Below are 21,345 nucleotides of genomic sequence, written 5' to 3'. Positions count from 1 at the left end.
AAATCAGTCTGCGATCAACACCACAGAGGAAGAGACAAAAACAGAAAATGTTGGAAAAACTCAGCAGGCCCCGAAGAAGGGTCATACTGACTTGAAATGTTAACTCTGTTTCTCTCTCCACAGATGCTGTCAGACCTGCTGAGTTTTTCCAGCATTTTCAGTTTTTATTTCAGGTTTCTAGCGCCTACAGTATTTTGATTTTATTTAACAGAGGAAGAGATCTTGCTCAGAAAAATGAAAGAACCCTGCCTTGAAAAAGCCATCTTAGGCAGTGAAGTGGGTCTAATTTGTTTTACCTGCAAGATTATAATCTTCATTACAGGAACTGGACCTTCAACTGGAAAAGCCAGAAACTTACAAACTCTATTGTCTTGAGTGAACTGAGAGAATCATTCAGGCCTGTAACATTTCAACTACCATCTTGAGGACCATTCATAGAAGTGACACTTTTTGAGCCTTTATGTAACTTAAGTGCATGCTTCATCATTAGAAATCATCTTTGTGTGTGTGTGTGTGTACGTGTGTGTGTGTGTGTGTGTGTGTGTGTGTAAGCCTGTTTTTTGACTGTTCTTAAAAGTCACATCACTCAAGGGGTTTAAACACTTTTCTAAAATACATCTTGTTTCGGTCAGTCAAGAGGTGGGAAAAAAAGAGAAAATATCCCACGCCTCACCCCTGTCAATAACAGCAGGTATAAAAGATGCCATCCAAGAAGATGAGGGAGTTAATTTAATTGGCATTTGTTGGATTCAACTCAGCAGTGGACAAAACAACTGCCAATGAAACAACAGCCCGCACACTTCGAAGTAATATTGTGCTATGCTTTGAAACATGGGTAGAGATGTGATTAGGTGCTATATAAATATAAGTCTTTCTTTTCCATTCTGTTTTGCTTTCCTTCATTGGTTGGCTATCTCTTGGTCAGAACTTATCACTGGAAAAGGCACTTAAGGTGAAGGAACATAAGAAAATATCAGGCACCCTCCTTTGACTCATTGAGCCCCCTTTTCACCACCTTATGTAAAATTTCAGTTGAATTGGAGCTTTCTTTATATTAATCTATTTGCTGGGTTAGGTGAATAAATATAAACAAAAAAAGCTCTGGTACATACTGCTAAAAGAGCATTAATTACATAAGATCAAAGTAAAAAAAAACAAAATTGTCTAATCACTACATGTGCTTGTGGTTTTCCAATTCTGAAATTAATCCCTCCATATCTGCAATCTCAAAATCTCTTGTCTTGTTTGAGGCTTACCAGTTTTTGTACTCATGTCCTTTGTTTTTGTATTTGTAGTTGAAGGTAAATAACCTGGTTACATCTGCCTTTCAGCATTCAAAAGATCTGATTTTATGTTTCCTCTCAATCCTCTTTTCCCCAGTGTAAATATATTCAATCCTCTGAGGCTGTTCTCAGAATGTGCACCTTTAGAAAGACAGGAGTGGGAGTAGGTGATTTAGCCTCTTGAGTCTGTTAGTCATGCAACGAGATCATGGTTGATCTGCAAACTAAGTCCACATACCCACCTTTGCCCCATATTCCTAATACCTATGGTTAACAAAAATCAGGTTTAACATTTACAATTGGTCTAGCATCAATTGCCATTTGGGGAAGACAGCAGCCATTGCTCATCCCCAGATGTCCTGAGAAAGTGGAGGTGGGCCTCCTTCCACTTCCATGAGTTACATAGAGATGGATTTTGTAAGATAAGCAATGGGCCCTGATGCCAGGCCAGAAAGTCGGCAGTATCTTCACCATGGCCATTTGGAGTATCCCCTGCCACACTTCAGACCCATCTGGTAACTAATTAGCTACTGTCAGGGCTCCCATCCCTTTAAAGGCGGGATCCCACATCCCCCCGTTTCCCCCCCCACCACCAAGAGCTGCCAGCCAATCAGAGGGCCAGCAGCTCTTCAGTCTCAGCATCACCGCTGGGAGCAGTGGCCACTGGTGAGGCTGCATCCAGCTAAGGGAATTCAGTGATTGACAATATCCTCGGAACAAAGTAATGGGGTCAGGGGTCTCTGGGGTCAGTCAGTCAGGCCCCAGTGAAGGGAGAGGCATTTGATGAGAGCAGGGGTTGTGCTGCCGCCGGGGCAGCCACTGCTGCCAAGGGGCCTCTCTGTGCACCACAGGATGCCTGATTAGGAGGACTCCCTCCTGATGTCCACAGTGAGGTCGCCAGGTGGACTATCCACCTGGTAGAGGCCCCACCCATCACTGGGAAAATGCAAATGGGAGGGGTAAGAGGTCCTTCATTGGCTACTTAGATGGCCCAACTGGCCTCTGGACTGGAGGGCTGTCCTCCTCCCTGCCACCAGCCTTGGTGGCGGCAGGTGACAGCACTTTACCCCCACCTGCACCCCCCATCCCCCTGCCTTCCCTCGCCATATTATGGACATCCTGCCATACAGCCCATTCTCAGTGAACTGATAAAATCCAGAGGGTTAACATTATTTGTCTTGACATAATTAAATGCCCTTAAGGTGCATCCTAGTATCTAATTGACCTGTTCATTAACAGCTTTGAATTAACAGGAAGCTTTCAACAATAACCAATAAAAATGGCAGCATTTTTCTTTCTCTGTTTATCCATCATCTATAAACAACAATTGTAATTGTATTGATATAGAACTACTCAATCAAAACACTTAAACCAATGGATTATGTTGAAGAGCAGTTACATAGATCAACATGGAAGACATTCCAAAGGGTCAGTTAACAATGTTTCTCTCTCCACTGAGGCTACCTGATCTGCTGAGTATTTTTAGCATTTCCTGTTTTTATTTCGGGAATATTTAACCAACAGGATAGACTAGATCTTGGTTTCACATTTCATCCAATTTATGTCCAACAATTTCACACTCCCTCAGAACTGTGTAAGCCCACATTATTGTTGCATCATAGAAGAATACAGCACAGAATTAGGCCACTGAGCCCATTAAACCTGTGCTGCCTCTTGAAGAACAATCCAGTTAGTGCCACTCCCCTTCCCTTTCTCCATACCCCCTCACCAATAAGCCAATTGCCTTTGAAGCTACTGCTGAATCTATCTTCATCATTTTATCAAGCAGTGCATTCCAAATCCTAACCATTGAAAAAGGATTTTCATCTTATTGCCTCTGTGCCCTTAGGTTGTCAACCCTCCAACCATTGGAAACAGTTTCTTCTAGCTTACTCTATCTAAACCTTCATGATTTTAAACATCTCTTGTCAAAATTGTTTGATCGAACCTTGATGTGAGGCTTGAACTCGCAACCTACTGATTTAAATACAAATGTACATCCTGCCAGGCCTCTGTGCATCTTAGGCTCCAGGTACACCCTCACACTATCTCTCGCTTTCCCTTCCCTTGCCCCACTTTAAGTGGACATTGCAAGAAAGAGAGGGGACTGAATGATAGGAGAGAAAACCAAAACTGAAAAGAAGTGAAGAAAAAAATAAGTAAAGGAACAGAGGAAAAGGGAAGTGAGGAGAATAGGGTTGGAAAAAAACAAGATAAAGAAGGAAGTGCAGAAAAGAAATGAAGCTGGAGAGGACAGAAGAAAGGGTATAAGTTGGGACTGTTTTCCTAGAAGAGAAGGTTGAGAGGAAACTTGAGAGAGGTATTCAAAGTCATGAGGGGTCAGGACAGTAGCTAGGAAAAAATAAAACTGTTCCCACTGATGGAAGGATCAAGAACGAGAGGGCACAGATTTAAGGTAATTGGCAAAAGAAGCAATGGAGACATGAGGAGAAGCTTTTCCACTCAGCAAGTGGTTAATGTCTGGAATGCACTGCCTAAGAGTGTGGTGAAGGCAGGTTCAATTGAGGCATCCAAGAGGGAATTGGATTATTACCTGAAAAGGAAGGATGTGCAGGGCTACGGGGAGAAGGCAAGGGAACAGCACTAGGTGCATTGCTCATTCAAAGAGCTGGCCAAATGGCCTCCTTCTGTCCTGTAACAATTTTGTAATTCTGTGAGAGGGCAAGGAGAGAAAAGTGAGGAGAAGATAAGGGAAAGAGCACTGAATAGAAGTGGGAGAGGAAAAGTGATTCCCAATGAATCCACCTCCAATGAGCAAACTTCTGACTTTATTTTATTTCCACCCACATTGCAGGTGAATGAATAGAGAGAGAGCGATTCTTGTTGGGAGGAAGGAATAGGAGGATTCCATTGAGATGTGTCAAGGGAGAGAAAGAGACACTTTATTCAGGGGCAAGAAGGACAAAGATAAAGAGACACTTATAACTGACACCAGAAAAGGATCACTTTTTATACCTACTTATCACTTCTTTAGGATATCTCAAAGTGCTTCACAGCTAATGAATTGTTTTTGAGTACATTGAGTATGATTATGGAAGCAAATATCGCATCCAAGTGAGGCATCAGAAAAAACACATAGGAAGAACAATTAGTTAATCTGATTTTGTAAGGAATGTTGACCAGGAATCAGGAGCACTTCCTCCTCTCCTTTGGATAGTGTCAAGTGTTGCATATTTCATATATTTGATTTTTCTCAGAGCAATGCAGAGATGACTCTAGTTTCTAAATGTACAACAGTTTTATTTACATGAGTTTTAAAATATTTCTGCAATCACAAAATGTCTGCACCATGCTTATTCCAGCTCAAGCTTCTAGGCCTTTCTGTGGTGTCTGTTTACTTTGCTCTGAATCCACATCCAGGCTTAACCAATCAAGCACAGTGAGCATAGATCAGTTAGACTCCCATATTCAACAAAGAACAATTGAACACTACATCATCCAATCTGTTATATCCATTTGATCAGATAAACAGGGCCTTAGTTTAATACCTCTTATGAAAGATGGCATCTCTGACAATGCAGGACCACCAATACTGAGCTGAAGTATCAGCAAAGAATTATGTGCTCAACTACTTAAGCTTCTCACTACTGATTCTCCTACTGTCAGTGTGGCTCAATCTAAATTTATTTATATAATCTATCTTGTGAATGAGCCATTGGACTGAGGCCCAATTTGCCCTCTCAGATTGATGTAAAAGAACCTATGGCACTACTCAAACAGAATAGGAGTTCTATTGTTCCTGAGCAGTATTTATCCCTCAGCCAACATCACTAAAAGGTTATCTAGTTATTATCATATGGCCGTTGGTGGGAGCTTGCTGCATGGAAATTGGCTGCTGCATTTCCCTATGTTACAACAGTGACTACACCTCAAATGTACTTCATTGGCCATTAAGCACTTTGGAACATCCTGAGGTCATGAAAGGTTTTTTATAAATCCATTCTTTTTTATCTTTCTTCTTGTCAATTTTCTTCCCTACTTTTCTGAAGATATTATATTCTCCTTTGGCTGTGGTTCCATCAGCACCTCTCAGTCAATGTTGAGTTTTTTCATCACGTGCGTTACAATTAATTTTAGCTCACCTGGGGGAAGAGGGCATGCCGTTTGGGTTACCACTCCCCATTGCTATTCAGCGATCCCCTGATGCGGGTCAGTTTTATGAATGTCAAGTCAGGCTCAGGTTGAATTGGAATACTGTCATGGGTTAAACAGCCTGCCAATGTCCAGGATGACACATGAAATACAGGCACTTGTATAAGGTACTGGGGTGGTCTTTACACCAGTAAAGAGAATGGGAGAAAACTGAATGAGAAGCAATAGGATGGAATCATCCCAGATTTGCACTAAGTGCAGTAGCAGGCGGGAAAAAGGGTGTTTTACCTGCCAGCTGCAATGGCAGCTTTTCACGCCGTATCGTCCACTTCCCGTCTCATTAATCACGCAGCCATAGGAAACACGCCCGTCTTGCTGGTGGGTGGCCTCTGAATCGCCCGCCATGCCATTACTGCACCATTTCCACACTGGGAGTGCCATAGCTGAACTGCAGCCGCGCACACAGTTCTCAATGCTTGCAGCTCAGGGCTGCTCCAGTGAAGACATGGCCCTGAACCCATGGCCATGACCAATCACTGGAATGCCTTTTGGACCCCCACCATGATGTCCTCCACCCCTTCTCTGGCTGCAAGATGTCCAGCAAACTCACCATTCTGGCTTGGGAGGCGGTGGTAGAGGTGGTCAGTGCCAACACTACACAGATGAGGTTGGCCATCCAATGCGGATAGAGGATGAATGATCTCATCCTTGCCGCCAGGGTAACGCAACCATCTTATCACTCTAAACTCACACACTCACAAGGCCATCACACATTCACTGGCATCTCACTTGCTGCCAGCTCAAGAGACATCACCAATCATTCTCTCACACATACCCTCACATTTCCATCTGGCCTCATCGCCTCTGAGAACTGCCTCCTCAGCCCTCACCATCTTGAGGCCACTTGCACAAATCAACATGTGCCCCCAACACCCACTGGGATACCCCCTTCCCAGTACAGCCCTCACCCTGCAGCCTCTTCCCTTGCCTGAGGCCTCTTCACAACTTTCCCTAAGCAAGCCCTAGCCCTGTAACCATTGAAATACAAATGCAGCAAGACCTGGACAATATCCAGGCTGGGTCTGACAAGTGGCAAGTACACCACAGAAGTGCCAGGCAATGACCATCTCCAAAAAAGGAGAATCTAACCATTGCCCCTTGACATCCAAAGGATTGCCATCACTGAATCCCCCATGATCAACATACCATTGACCAGAAACTGAATTGGACCAGCCATATAAATACTGTGGCTACAAGAGAAGGTCAGGGGCTAAGAATTCTTCAGCAAGTAACTCACTGCCTGACTCCCCGAAGCTTGTCCACCATCTCCAAGGCACAAGTCAGGAGTGTGATGGAAAACTCTCCACCTGCCTGGATGAGTGCATCTCCAACAACACTCAAAAAGCTCGATACCATCCAGGACAAAGCAGCCCAATTGATTGACACCCCATCCACAAACATTCAGCCCCTCCACCACAAACGCGCAGTGGCAGCAGTGTGTACCATCTACAAGATGCACTGCAGAAACTCACCAAGCCTCCTTAGACAGTACCTTTCAAACCCATGACCGCTACCATCTAGAAGTACAAGGGCAGCAGATGCTTGGGAACACCACCAGCTGCAAGTTCTCCTCCAAGCCATTCACCATCCTGACTTGGAAATATATCGCCGTTCCTTCACTGTCACTGGATCAAAACCCTGGAACTCCGTCCCAAACAGCACTGTGGGTGTACCTACACTGGACTGCAGTGGTTCAAGAAGGCAGCTCACTACCACCTTCTCAAGGGCCATTAGGGATGGGTAATAAATGCTGGCCTAGCCAGCGAAGCCCACATCCCATGAATGAATAAAAAAAGTTAATAATTCCCATTATCATTGTATCATGCGATTACCAGAATGGTAGAAGGTGAGGGAGGTGGGCTTTGGTCTTTTTTCATCCAGCAATTTGCATTTTTTTTTTAAAAAGGCCTAAATTCTCCACACTGTGGATTGTTGACTTTGACTGGGCCATCAACATGGGGTCTGGACAAAGGTTAAGATAGGGAGGAAAAAAAGAAAATAATTTAATTTATGTAGCACCTCATCACATCCTCTGGATGCTTGACACCCAGTGGATTACTTTGGAAGGACGTAATTGGGAATAACCAGAACTGCTCTTCCTGCCACTTGGCAGAAATGTGATATATGAAGAAGCCCAACTGTCCAAGTGATGCAGAACTTGGTGGCAATAATAACAAAGATCACAACAAGTCTAGCAAACTTGGCTCGGCTCTGTGGTAGGTATTCAATCACAAAACAGACACATGAAACTGAAAATTTGTAGCTGAGGAGGTGGAGTATAAGACATAACGGCGTCTCACATTTTATGCTGTTAAAGGTATTATTGAAACCACATGATTGAGTTAAATTACCCTATAATAACTCCCTGCACCATGAGGTTCTCTTTATGCAATCGATTAATTGTTTTAAAATACCCACTCTGCTTCACCTTGGAATTAAGGATTGAATTAAATCCACCCTGCCCTATAATCTACTTCTTATGGATTTAATACTTGTAATTAAATCGCACGTCGCCAAGATGACTTATTTCACTGCAAATTAAGTTTAATTGTCTGCACAGCTGCAGTTTTGACTCATATTAGAAATGTTTTACAACACTTCCATTTTTAGAGGCCTTGTTTTTTTAAAGCAGGATTGGACGATACGTAATCACAACTCCCTGCCTCCCACACGTACGCTTACACACACACACACATTCCTCTCATCTTTTAAACCAAACTTTCTACTTCTTTCTACATCCAACCAACAGCCATTCTAAAAAAAACACAGCACCATGGATGAATGATTCCCTTAACTCTCTGTGTGGAAGCAACTTCTTAATGACCCAGGTAGATATGTAGACACTTAACAGGCGTGTGACTGTCACATAATGATTTGGAGGATCAACAACCTCCTACCTCACTTTGCCATACAGACGTTCAGTAACTTCAGACATTCAGTGTCTTTCCACTCTGGTCATGATTTCACTCCAGTATGATGCAGGCAGGAAAACAGAGTCCTGGAATGCAAGGCCTTTTTCCTCACTCTTTATCTCTGAGTGAAAAAAAAGTCAAAGTCAGCCATCTAGGGTTACTCCTGACTAGTATGTTTGTAAATGGTTATTTTCTCCAGCTCAGTGATGGCAGGTACAATATCTGTTTAGTATATATTGATTTCCGCTTTTAATTTGTGCAAAATAACAATTGTGCAGATTCTTTAAATTATGTGTTTCGATTTTACTTTAGCTTTTAAAATTTCTACTTTTTTTCAAGCTTTGATACCCCATTTTGTAATCTATTTCCTAGCATTTATTGACCTTGGAGGAACTTTCCAGATCAATGTGGTGTTCATTAATCATACAAATGAGTACAAAAAAAAACTTAGCTGTTTACTGGCATCTTCTCCTCAGATCTATATGTCACAGATCAGCTCTTATTTGGACATGATGTATCAGCTGTTGTTCAGTTAATGGCAGTCTCTCCTTTGAGTCACAAGGTTCCAGGTTCAAATCCCCTTCCAGGATATCAGCACAAATACCTAGTTTAACACCGCTGTGAGGTACTGATGGAGCGCTGCACTGTTGGAAATGTTGTCTTTCAATGGCGTCTCACCACCAGCTTCTCAAGGGCAATTAGGTATGGGCAATAAAAATGCTGGCCTAGCCAGCGATGCCCATGTCCTGTGAAAGAATGATAAAAAAAAATGTTAAACCAAGACCCCATCTACCTACTCGGGTGGATGTAAAAACACTATTTCGAAGAAGAGACATTATTTCGAAGAAGAGCAGGGGAGTTATCCTCAGTGTCTTGCCCAATATTTATCCCTCAGTCAAACTGGTCATTAATACCATCATTACCAGCACTGGGGGAGGCGACGGCATGATGGTATTGTTGCTGGACCAGATACCCAAGTTAATACTCCAGGGACCGGGGTTCGAACCCTTCCATGGCAGATAGTAATAAAAATCTGGAATTGAAAGTCCAATGATAGCCATCATAACCATGAAATGATTGTTGTAAGAACCAGATGGGTTTTCTGGTTCACTAATGCCCTTTAGGGAAGGAAATCCTTACCAGGTCAAATGTGGGCAAAGAAACCTCCTGCTGATTACCATGTTGGAAAGCACTGAGGGTGGCAAGGGTGCAGAATGTACTCTGGGTGGGGGACTTCAATGTCCATCACCAAGAGTGGCTTGGTAGCACTACTATTGGCCGAGTCCTAAGTGATGTAGCTGCTAGGCTGGTGAGGGAACCAAGAAGAAGGGAAAAACATACTTGACCTCATCCTCACCAACTTGCCTGCTGCAGATGCATCTGTCCATGACAGTATCGGTAGGAGTGACCACTGCACAGTCATTGTGGAGATGAAGTCCCACCTTCACACTGAGGATACCCTCCATCATGTTGTGTGGCACTACTACCGTGCTGAATGGGATAGATTTCAAACAAATCTAGCAACTCAAGACTGGGCATCCATGAGGTGCTGTGTATGGGCCAACAGCAGCAGCAGCAGAATTGTACACAACCACAATCTGTAACCTTATGGCCTGGCATATCTCCCGCTCTACCATTACCACTAAGCCAAGGGATCAACCCTGGTTCAATAAAGAGTGCAGGAGGGTGTGCCAGGAGCAGCAGCACCAGGCATACCTAAAAATGAGGTGTCAACCTGGTGAAGCTATAAAAAGGACAACTTATGTGCCAAACAGCATAAGCAGCAAGTGATAGATAAAGCTAAGCGATCCCACAACCAATAGATCAGATCTAAGCTCTGCAGTCCTGCCACATCCAGTTGTGAATGGTGGTGGACAATTAATCAACTCACGGGAGGAGGAAGCTCCACAAATTTCCCCATCCTCACTGATGGAGGAGCCCAGCACACAACAGTGCAAAAGATAATCTTCAGCCAGAAGTGCCAAGTGGATGATCCATCTTGGACTCCTCTGAACGTCCACAGCATCACAGATGCCAGTCTTCAGCCAATTCGATTCACACCACGTGATATCAAGATACAGCTGAAGGCACTGGATACTGCAAAGACTATGGGCCTTGACAATATTCCGAAAATAGTACTGAAGACTTGTGCTCCAGAACTTGCTGCGCCCCTAGCCAAGCTTTCCAGTGCAGCTACAACACTGGCATCTACCTGGCTACGTGGAAAATTGCCCAGGTATGTCCTGTACACAAAAAGCAGGACAAATCCAACCTGGCCATACACTGCCCCATCAGTCTACTCTCGATCATCAGTAAAGTAATGGAAGGGGCTATCAAGTGGCACTTGTTTAGCAATAACCTGCTCACTGGTGCCCAGTTTGGGTTCCGCCAGGGCCACTCAGCTCCTGACCTTGTTACAGCCTTGTTTCAAACATGGACAAAAGAGCTGAACTCCAAAGGTGAGGTGAGAGTGACTGCCCTTGACATCAAGGCAGGATTTGACTGAGTGTGGCATCAAGGAGCCCTAGCAAATCTGGACTCATGGGAATCGGGGGAAAACTCTCCACTAGTTGGAGTCATACTTAGCTCAAAGAAGGATGGTTGTGGTTGTTGGGGGTCAGTCATCTCAGCTCCAGGACATCACTGAAGGAGTTTGTCAGGGTAGTGTCCTAAGCCCAACCATCTTCAGCTGCTTCATTAATGACCTTCCTTCCATCATAAGGTCAAAAGTGGGGATGTTCGCTGATGATTGCACAATGTTCAGCACCATCTGTGAATCCTTAGATACTGAAGCAGTCCATGTCCAAATGCAGCAAGACCTGGACAATATCCAGGCTTGGGCTGACAAGTGACAAGTAACATTCACGCCATACAAGTGTCAGGCAATGATCATCGCCAACAAGAGGGAATCTAACCATCGCCCCTTGATGTTTAATGGCATTACTAACACTGAATCCCATACTATCAACATCCTGGGTGTTACCATTGACCAGAAACTGAACTGGACTAGCCAATAAATACTGTGGCTACAAGAGCAGGTCAAAGGCTAGGAATCATGCAATGAGTAACTCACCTCCTGACTCCCCAAAGCCTCTCCACCATCTACAAGGCACAAGTCAGGAGTGTGATGGAATACTCCCCACTTACCTGGATGAGTACAGCTTCTACAACACTCAAGAAGCTGGACACCATCCAGGACAAAGCAATCCACTTGATTGGCACCACATCCACAAACATTCACTCTCTCCACCACCGACACACAGTAGCGGCAGTGTGTATCATCTACAAGGTGAACTTTAGGAATTCACCAAGGCTTCTTAGACAGCACCTTCCAAACCCATGACCACTACCACCTAGAAGGACAAGGACAGCAGATAGATGGGACACCACTGCCTGGATGCTCCCCTCCAAGCCACTCAGCAACCTGACTTGGAAATATGTCGCTGTTCCTTCACTGTCGCTGGGTCAAAATCCTGGAACTCCCTTCCTAACAGCACTGCGGGTGTACCTACACCACATGGACTGCAGCGGTTCAAGAAGGCAGCTCACCACCACCTTCTCAAGGGCAACTAGGGATGGGCAATAAAAGCTGGCCCAGCCAGCGAAGCCCACATCCCATGAATGAATAAAAAAAAAACACATTATTGTTTGTGGATGTTTGCTGTGTGCAAATTGTCTGCCATGTTTCCAACTTTACAACAGTGATTATGGGCAGAATCATCCCAGATTTGCACCAAATGCAGTAGCGGACAGGAAAAAGAACATTTTACCCACCAGCTGCAATGGCGGATTTTCATACCGTATCGTCCCAATCCCGCCTTATTGATTATGCATTCCCAGGAAACATGCCAGGTTGTTGGTGCGGTGTTCTCTCATTCACCTGCCCCAATGTCACATCAGGCCTTCAGTAAACCGGGCACCATAGTTAAAGGGCGCCGCTGCACAGAGCACTGTCTAAGGCATCGGAAGCTGCTGCAAAATCGTGACTGCCAAAGGGAGGAAGCATGCTGCCCCCCGATTTAGCGACACCTCCATCGAGCGCCTACTGGATGCAGTGGAGGCCCACCATGAAGGCCAGCAAGCAAGGTCACCAATCAAGTATGGAAGGTGTTGGCAGCGATGGTCAGTGCCAATGCAAAAGAGGACAGCCACCCAGTGTCAAAAAAGGATGCATGGTCCCATCCATTCGGGCAGGGTAACTCACCCTTCTCATCGCGCTCAACTCACACACTCACAAACCCATCACACACCCACAGGGATCTCACACCTCAAGGGACAACACCACTAACTCTCACACACAGACTCACAACTCGATCAGGCTCATATCCTCGCAAGCTTGTGTCCTCATCCCATGCATCCCATCCGCTCACCACACAAACATTCGATGTGGTGCCTTGTGCTCTGCTCGCACTCTCTCCATCTGTTTTCATGCAGGAGAAGCTGGCTGACAACAGCAGGGAGACCTGGGGTGGAGTGACCAACATTAGGCCCTTCACTCACTTGAGGAGCATGCCATCGCGCTGACTGGTGAGGACATGGACTGTGCCTGCACCACATCATCCATCTCTCAATGCAACTGTGAGTGCTCTCTCTCTTGCTTTTGACTATGCTGCCATGCACTAATTATCTCTACTTTGATTCACAAGTGAACGTCCAGGTCCTCACCTCCAGCCAAGAGGACGCCTCCTCTAATTGAAGAGCTGGAAATAAGCAGCCTGGAAGACCTGTCACAACATGTACCCAGACCCCCCACCAACGCAGAGGCACACACCTTGATGGGACCTAGATCTAGAACAGGCTCGGGTTCCCAATCTGGTGGTCACCACACGGACACGTGTCCACAGCAGGAGGAGGCAAGTTCTGCCGAGCCCCTTGGCACTCAGGGGACTGCTGGGGAAGGGACATCTGTGAAGTCTGAGTCAGATGATGAACCTCTGGATCTGGCGTTCCAACTCATCATGGAGAGTCAGCTGAAGATGGAGGAACATCAGACAAAGCTGTTGGAAGCCCTCAACAGAATGGTGCACGAGTCGGAGGAGTGTGTCCACCTGTTCTCTGATGAAGAGATGCCCATATGTGCGCACATGGAGATCTCCATGGAAAGGATGGTGGATGCCATGGAGACCCTGGTCCATCTGATTGCGGAGATGCGCGCAGACCTGTACTACATCACAGTAGCCGTGGGTAACTTCCCGTGGTGGCAATGCGAGAGGGAACCAGGGCACCTCGATGTCCCTCCAAATGCTCCTTCCCCTCAAGGAGTCAGTTCAGTGCCCTAAGGAGCAACAGCAGCTGGGCACCCCTGGATCATCCACTCAGAGGCTGTCCTCTCCCTCCAAGTTCCCTTTGCCTGTAACCCACTCAACCTCATCCTGTGTCACTGCAGAAGGAGCAGCTGCCAACAGGAGGGCAGCCAAAGCGAGCTGGGGGCACCAAAGCCTCAGCCCTCCAGAGGATGCACACCGAAGACATCAGAGGCAGCAGGGCCAACCATTGCACAGGCTGTCTCCACCCCTGCTGCAGATGTTGGGCGGCATCTAGAAGTGTTAGGGGTAAAAAAATTAAGAAATTCTGATCACGGGTGGTTGTCACTTCATAATCTGAAAATATATTCACTTTCGCTGAATAATGTGTAATGGTGTCTTTCAGCTTCATTGACAGGCTTCATGAATCCTCCCACTGCATCCACACCCCCGCCACCCCATCCCATCATCTAGCAGTTGAACTGCACCCAGCCAGCCCATGAGTGGTTCTAGAGGGAGAAGTGTGTGTGTGGCAGGGCCTTTTGGAGCTTTATGCAAACACTCTCCCACACATGTGGATCCTTCCCCTCCATCGCACTCATCTCAATGTCCTGAACATTTTCAATGCTGCCTGTTGGGGTTCCCTTTCAGTTGTCCATCTGAGCTGACCTGCATCTCTGCCCACCCATGATCCCACTCCCATGCAGCACCCAAAACAAGTTGCATGTTCCTTACCTTCCTGAGAATCCCACCCCCATCCACATTGACCTCTCTGACCTCCTCCTTCCCACCCACAGGGTCCGTGCCTGCCCCGAGTGCCCACCAATCACCCTCACCGTCTCTTTTACCACTACTGTCGCACCCTCACCCTCCCACCCTACCACCTCACTTTACTCTCTCTCATTCTCACCATTCCCTCCTACCATGCCCACCATCATGTCACTCCCCAGGAGGCAGTCATCAACTCCAAAGACCCCTCCCTTGTACGTTCACCTGGACATCCCCTACCCTTACCCCTGCCTCCCCCCTTACTCCTTCCTCCACCCTTACTCCTTCCTCCACCCTTACTCCTTCCTTCCCTCCTCCTCCCTCCTCCTCTCCTCCTCCCTCCTCCCCTCCTACTCCTTCCCACCTCCAGACTCCTTCCCCCCTCCGGACTCCTTCCTCCACCTGGACTCCTTTCCTTACACCTTCCTCCCCCCTTACACCTACGTCCCCATTGCCACATTCTTGCCCATTACACTCTTCTCCCCCGTTACAGTCTCCTCCCCTGTACTCCTTCCCCCCTCCCAACCTTACACCCACCGACACCATCGTTCCCCCACCCCCAACCTCACCCTGCCCCGTGACACCATCGTTCCCCCCCTCACAACATCACCCCCCCAACACGCCTTCATTTCCCGTCAAAGCTAGGCCTTCCTCCCCCACCCCCCAGTACACCTTCTTCTCCCAGTACAACCTACACCTTCCTCTCCACCCCCTCAATGATCATCCATAACTGACCATGTCCAAGACACTGATGTCCCCAAGCAGACTCTCAATGGTGACCTTACACCTTCTGTGAACTGCTTTGCAACCGAACCATGTCCATGAGAAACACCCAACAAGCGATGCATGTTCCTCCAGCACCTCTGTACCTCGGATGTCCGCAATGTGAACAAGGCCCTGGCAGTAAGTCCTGACGGCTGCACGTCACACTTATCAAGCCGTGTTGTGCACCGGCGTGTTTTCCTGTTGATGTGGTAAATCTGACGTGGCAGGATGATTCCGGTGAGCTGAGTCGATGATGATATGCAGATACCTTACACCGACGTCCCGAAGGTGAGGCGGCAGGAAACGCAGCCCACCATTGATGGGTGGAGCGGATGATTGCAAACTGGTTTCATGGTGTCATGAAACTGATTTTTGGCCTTCCTGCTATATTATCCGCTCATGCCTGCCTTGACACCCGACGCCAACAGGTGTGGAAAATCCTGCCCTAGACCTCAAGAAGTGTTTCATTGACTTCAAAACGCTTTGAGACATCCAGTGATCATGAAATGTGTTGTATAAATACAAGTCTCTGATTCTTTTTATGACTACAGGTCCCGGCCCGCTTACCCTGTGTCCCAAAATTCGGAAGGACCCAAAAACCGGATCCTGTCCTGGAAACAACAATCTCCATCGTGCATTGCTCTTCATCATATCCAGGTCACGGCACACTGATCCCCGGCTCTCTGGGTCTCGGATCAATGGTGGAAGCCGGCCTCGTCTGCCCCTCACCCCTTCCCTTCACCGTCCTGGCTGGGTCCAGCACGGCGGAGAAATTAGCCCCGCTTTGAGTTATCCTATTTCCCCATTTCCAAACCCCCACCCCCACCCCTCCCCCCCTACCCCCCACCCCAGCCCAGGACCCAAAGTCTGGAAAATCCCCATATCCTGTATACATCCAGTCCCAAGCTTCCCAGATACGTGCCCGGTACCTGTGAGGCAGTCAGGCCTGCAGCTGTACACTTCTGTCATTAGATGGAGTTTCATGAACTTCAGACCCCCATTCATGTGCCGTATTCAGATACCCATGCAAATGCAGTACTAGGCTCCCCATACCTATACAGTTTTCAGATTCCCATACATAGACGCTATTCAGATCCTACACAGATATAGTGTTCAATTGATACCACGGAGTGGTAGGACAAGGGAATCAGCTGCCGTTGCATAAACAGTTCAACTTCCAAGGTTCTGTTGATACCCGATGGACTGTTTTTCACTGGTGCTGTTTTAATCTAAATTCTAGCATCCATGAGCTGACTCCTGATATTTAAACTGTTAAATAAGATTAGTTAATCTTGTCAGGCATGTTCCACAAGGTGTAATTGCATGACGCCCTGCTTCCAACTACCCGGCCCTTGCACTCCTGCTCTCTGTGCCCACCTCTGTGGCACCGCGGCCCTGCACTCCTACGGTTGGTCCCAACACACCAGTTGCCCACAGCAAGCTGCTTTCCCATCCCTTCTGAAAAGTCCATGGGCTCTTCATTACGAGATTGAATGGTTTTGACTGTCAGTAAAACAATCTTTTCTCCCCTTATCCAAAGATTTTTGTAACAAATAAACAAAGATGGTCAGTTTTTTTTTGTAAACTTTTTTTTTCATAATGCCCCAATGATTTTGCCCCAAGGTTGCCTGCAGCGTCATCCTGGAGACTGAGGGTGATCCTGGCAGGTTGGCAACCTTGCTGCTCCCTCCATGTCCCTTTACCCCAGCTCATGTTTCTTTTGTCATTCCCCGAGCCAGCTGCTGAATCACAGGAGCTGGATTTTGGCATTGAAAATGTTCGGATGCAGATCTCCTGCAGTTAAAATTGAAACAAGCCAAATATAAAAGCGGCTCTATTTTCATGGCTTTTAAGAGCTGCCAGTGGTGAGTCTCCAATTAAATCCAAAACCCAGAAGCCAGAATCTCTACCTTTTAGCTCTGAGAATGTCCCATCATGATTGTGAGCAGCAGTGCAAAGAAAGATGAAAGGAGAGGTGGTTGCAGCACTGCTCCCTCAGGACCACTTCTATACAGTAATGTAAAAATGCCATATGGTGCCTCCGTTAATGCATGAGCCTGAATACTCACAGTTACTGACTGTATTGCTCCAGCAACTCAATCAAGGAAGGGAAACTCACAGGATACAGACAAACAAACAAATCACTCAAGAATGAACCCTATGCTGACTGAGCTAGTCCATGTGCGAAACCTACTCTCATGAGCATCAGCCATGAATGACTTACATCTGTTGACAACTGGCAGCTGTTTATGCATGTGGATTTCGTATTTACATAACGTTACACAAGCGCCCATCACCTTTGGGCCAACCAATCGCATCTCTTACTGCTGTTGCAGTGCTTAATGATGCTGACATATTAATGATCTGCAAATCTCATAATGAAGCAGACAGTACTTCAGGCTTAAATAAAAACAGAGCATGCTGGAAATACTCAGCAGGTCGGCCAACGTGTGGAGAGAGAAACAGGGTTAAAGTTTCATTAGAACTTACATATGTAACAGATTTTAAGCAAGTACAGAAGTAGGAAAGTGGAGGAAGAGGTGAAAGATCAAACAGATGGTCTGTGATAGGGTAGAAGGCAGAAATGCTTAAATGGTGCATTGCAAAAGGAGTGGTAATAGGACAAGCAGAATCATTACCAGAATGTGCTACCTAAAAAGGTTGGAGCACTGGTTTTGATCCAAGATTGTTGAATTCAATATTGACTGCAGTTCCTGTCCATTATTTGCTGATAGTTCATTTTTTCCATCTTGTCAGGTATTATCAAAATAATTTCCATCTTTCATCCCATTGTGGTTGGTGCTAGATCCTCCTCCAAAGCTGCTAATGGCATATTCCAGTTGACTCCCCACCCCACTTCCTCCTCATCCGGAAATAATGGGTGCAGTACTGATCAATTCCTCATCACCTGAAAGCACTCAAAACAACAGTAGTTCACTGTGCATACTCCTTTCTGCCATATTTCCATAGCAGTGATGGACCTGCTGCCAAGTGTAGGCTCAGTTCTTCCAGTTCATCTGTAAGGAGAACTTCGTCAGGTCTATGCCTCTTTTTGTGACTTGTGCATCCAAGCAAGGATCAGGAAAATCCAACATATTTATGCTAAGTACCAATCTGAAAATAATCTGTTGCCACTATGTGAAGTGTGATCTCTTCAACATCACGTTGAGTTGTAGAGTTCTCAGACAGGGCCTAAGGACATAATGGTAATTAGTTAGGTCTATCTCATACAATAGCTCCAAATCCATTACTATTCCTCTACAGAAGGGCAGAGTCATGCATTACATATTGCTGGACAAGGGGGAGTTATCTGAAATATAAGACCGACCCAATAACATGAATCAAAATTAGTGGGCAAGAAAAATTGGCAGCCTTGATGTATTTACAGCAGAAAAACTCTACTTATTTCCCAGCTTCTCAATTTTAACTCCCGGTAGTTGCTGTTCGCCTTCTAGTGGAACGTTGCACATGCACATACATCGGCATTTCGCACTGAAATTGGCATTTCTAAGACAGTGTCTACTTGTCAGCACTTGCTAACTGAAAGAGGTGTGAGAGTGAGCTTTGAGTGAGATGAGCAAAAATGCTTCTGAAAAGTTTTCTGTGCATCCAAGCAAGGATCAGAAAAATCCAACATATTTATGCTAAGTACCAATCTGAAAATAATCTGTTGCCACTATGCATTGTACGGACAAGTGACTCCCATATTGGTTCTGACCAAGTAGAATAATGGCTTTTTAAGGCCTTGTCAATTCAGGTGAGTTCCTCCTTTGTGTATAATAATATAGCTTCACAGCTCAAGATAATAAAGGTATTGATTGGAAGATATGAGGTTCATCAGATTTTTTTGGAAGGGAAAGGGATAGCATGAAAAAGAGGAGGAGGACAGTGCTAGGGCTAGATACTTGGGAGTGCCATTGGGCTACAAGAGAAGTCCTCGCTGGAGATGCTCTGGATACAATCAGATGGGGATAAGTGCAACCAAGCGAGGGCAAAATGTTGAGCTGGGATATCCATTAAGTGTCATTGCTATTCTTGTCCACCAGGGGATGCCAATGTAAAATACAAAATCCATCAAAATGCTATTTTGAATTATATTTTATTGCCATTGATAAATATTCAACTTTTTCTCTTGTTCCTTTATAACCTCATTATTTCTCTGCAAAAGTGTTCTTTTATGTGTGTGAAAAAGTACATGAGGGCATGCCTTTTTAAACTCAATTGCCAGAGATTTTTGATTACTAATTACACTAATGGGTGATTTCAGGGCAATTCCAGGCCCCTTTACTTCTAATGCTGCAGGTATTATATCCATCTGTTAGACTGCAACCAGCTCTCACAGCTTCCAATTCTAAAATGCAGGAAGTCAAGTTAGACCCTGCTGATGGCTGTATTGGTGTGGTTTTCAGGGAATATTCCATGAAAACCATCACTCATCTTGATTTCTTTGACTCCGGCCTTGTTGGGTTTGCAACAGCGAGACTACAAACTGGCCTGCGGGTTTCCAATGCGCACACTGTGAATCGATTATTAATAATTCAAAAGTACAAGGGCTGGAAATCAACAACAGGCTGATCAGCATTGAGGAGCTCATGGCAGGTTGGCGAACAGGGTCAGCGCCTGAAGAGTGGGCATGAAAGAGATGCTACAGAGAGACGCAAGGTCAGGGCTTGGCCTGGACAAAGACGTCCATGATCTCTTTGAACTTGTTGGAGGTGAGGGAGGCATGTGAGAGTTAGAAGGGGGAGGGGGAAGCCACAGATTATCCCATGCCCTGCAGGAAGATCCTTGAGTGCATAGGAATATAGGAATAGGTCATTTAACCCCTCGAGTCTATTCTGCCATTCAATGGGGTCAGTGATCTCACTCTATTTACACACCTTTACCCCACATCCCTTGATCCATTTGGTTCACAAAAATCTATCTAGCATCAAGTAGTGGGTGGGTTTGCCTGCAGGTGCTGAGGTCCAAGCCAGACCTGATGATGGGTGGCTAAACCATTTCTGCACCAGGCACCCCTTGGTTTACCACCTTTGGAGTTCACAGACCAAGGATGGGGGCCATGCCAGAGGGAATGGGAGGATGGGAGGCAGTAAATACTTTACTGGGAGAAAGGGATGTCTGAGGTGAAAATGGAGAATGTCGAGCAAATCAAGCTGCAGAAGTATTACAGAAAATGAAAGGCAAAAGCCTGGCAATTGGCTGAAAGAAGTCTAATTTGGCCATCCCCATGTAGTGAAGAAGTGCTGCAATCTTTAACGGCAGTGGATTAAAACAAGTGAAATCCATGTCAATGTTGACGATATCCAACCACTAGCTGCGGCCCTTTGTGTAACACGTGCAGCGGCTGTTATCAGTGTTTTGAAGTTATTTTTTAATATTGACATTTTGGCAAGGTTAACATTGAGCCACCTTGTTCATGCCAGGGCAAGAAAAGAGTATCTCTGCATAGCTTCAACACTGTGCAATTTGTTACAGTGTTAAATATGGTGAAGCCCAAATTCGCAGAAATAATGCAGAGGTTCTATCGCAGTCAGAGAAATAAACAGAAGAACTCACAAAATAAACGGTGACACTTCCCTGTAAGTATCTTAGCTGTGGATATGGCAAATTAAGAAATCATTCACAACTCCTTGAGCAGTGAAGTTATTTCTTCCCTGCCAGTCTCCCGCTTCATAGAATCGTACAACCCAGAAAGTGGCCATTGGACCCATTGTTCCCGTGCTGTCTCTTTGTTAAAGCTAGCTAGTTACCCTCACTGCCCTGCTCTTTCCCCTTAGTTGGCCCTGTAATGTTCTCCTGTTCAAGTCTTTATCCAATTTCCTTATGAAAGTAAATGTTGAATCAGCTTCCGCCGCCCATTCCCCGCATTCATAACAATTGGCTATGTAAAAAAAATCATCTGGTCTCCCCAGTCCCTCCGAGTAATCTTCTGACAATTAGTTTAAATGCAGAAAGTGCCATCGGGATCCTGTTCAAAGCCTGGCCCGCTGTCACAATTGAACCAACGAATGGATTTTCCCCATTGCTTCCCGGGGTATTCATTGATTCCCTAATAAATCATGTACTCATCAATCTTATTCCAAGAAACCTTGCAGCAAAATACGGCTAATAACTTAGTCTCCAAAGTTTGAAATTCAACAATGTAGGGGGATCGATCGGTAAAGCTATGCTTGGAATGGATTGTAGCCCTCACCCCGT

Source organism: Carcharodon carcharias, chromosome 20 (genome assembly GCF_017639515.1).
Source record: "Carcharodon carcharias isolate sCarCar2 chromosome 20, sCarCar2.pri, whole genome shotgun sequence".
Classification (NCBI taxonomy): Eukaryota; Metazoa; Chordata; class Chondrichthyes; order Lamniformes; family Lamnidae; genus Carcharodon; species Carcharodon carcharias.
Note: the sequence above shows the minus strand (reverse complement) of the source record.